We start from the raw sequence: 1,659 nt of genomic DNA on the forward strand, positions 1-1,659 counted from the left end.
TTATACCTGGATTTCCAGGTATCAAATTTTGAGCCCACGCTGCAAATATGCAGTGCAGGGAATGTTCTTTTTGTTTCCAGCATGCCTCTTGCGGCATCTCAAAATGCTTTAAAATGCAGCAAGAGGCACACGTGTGCTTGTCTGGAGGCACCCAATGAGCTTACTTTGGTTGACATGGGAGCAAAATCTATATCAATTCTGGGGGGTTGTGTCAGGCATTCTAAGCATTATATATATATATATTTACATAAACCCATTGGCATGTCCATGACTTAAGGTTCCACACAGGGTATCAAGCTGTTAGGCCTGCAAAAATGTTATACTGTTACAGTATAAACATCTTGGTGAGTTATGTGTGGTGATTTTAATGCCACAATAGTTACAATACTTATAACGGGACAGGCACACAAATAAGTTACTCCAAGGTAAAGGAGGATGAGAAATTGCTATGTATGTTTTGTGGTAATTGTCAATGCCTTACCCTTAGCCCTCTTTCATTAAGTGGTAAACTGTCACACATTAACTTTCAGCTATACCATGTGGTAAATAAAATGTGTATCCACAGAGCTACCTCAGAACAGCTGAATGCAGTTAAACTTGCCCCTTTTACTCTGTGGTAATCTGTGTGCCCAGTCCTGTTTGGACCAGATGACCTCCTGAGGTCTCTTTCAACCCTAACTTTCTATGATTCTATATATCTTGTTTAGTTACTCTGTAAAGGTACCTATCTACCCTGTCTTCTGACTGACTGAAAGTGTGAGTGAATTGACATCCTCATTAACAATGCTGCAGGAAATTTGTGTCCAGCAACTGTCCTTCAGTGCCTATAAGATGGTGATTGATATAGACACCCTTAGAATTTTTAGTGTCTTCAAAGTTCTGTATGAGAATTGCTTGCTGGATGATGGTGGGGTTATTAACATCACAATGACCATGAGATACAAGGGGCAGGCTCTTCAGGTGCATGCCAGGACTGCCAAAGCAGCTGTAGATGTAATGAATTGACCAAGCACCTGGAAGTGGAGTGGGAGCCCAACAACATCTGTGTTAATAGCCCAACCCCTATGTGAGGCACTGAGGAATTTTGGTAATAAGCCCTTGGTGAGCCCCTGATTATTGTATATGACTGAAGCAACCATGGTGGTGGACAGAGGGAGCTGGCTGATCTTTGCAAATGACTTCTATGCACTCTTGGATCTTCAGGCCATGGAAGCTAACAAGGATAAATGATGGGTCGCCAACTGGCTGGCGGGCAGCACCCAGAGGGTGGTAGTGGATGGGTCCTTCTCAACCTGGAAGGACGTGGGCAGTGGGGTTCCACAGGGCTTGGTCCTCGGGCCTGCACTGTTCAACATCTCTATCAGTGACTTGGACGAGAGGGTGAAAAGCACCCTGTTCAAATTTGCTGATGACACTAAGATGTGGCGGGATGTGGGCACACTAGAAGGAAGCAACAGACTACAATCGGACCTAGACAGGTTGCAAGGGCACGTGGACAAGAATAGGATGGGATTCAACACAGACAAGTGCAAAGTGATGCACCTGGGAAGAAAGAACTGGCACCATACCTACAGGTTGGGGGACTCCCCTCTTCTCAGCACAAGGAGGAAAAGGATCTTGGAGTCATCATTGACTCCAAGATGAACATGGGCCGGCAGT

General features: G+C 45.0%; 1 pseudogene; it reads left to right on the forward strand.

The window, feature by feature from the left end:
* The first annotated feature begins 764 nt into the window (after positions 1–764).
* LOC149859942 (peroxisomal 2,4-dienoyl-CoA reductase [(3E)-enoyl-CoA-producing] pseudogene) lies at positions 765–1,659 on the forward strand (annotated as a pseudogene).

Source organism: Crocodylus siamensis, chromosome 7 (genome assembly GCF_052110815.1).
Source record: "Crocodylus siamensis isolate JL-2025a chromosome 7, ASM5211081v1, whole genome shotgun sequence".
Taxonomy (NCBI): Eukaryota; Metazoa; Chordata; order Crocodylia; family Crocodylidae; genus Crocodylus; species Crocodylus siamensis.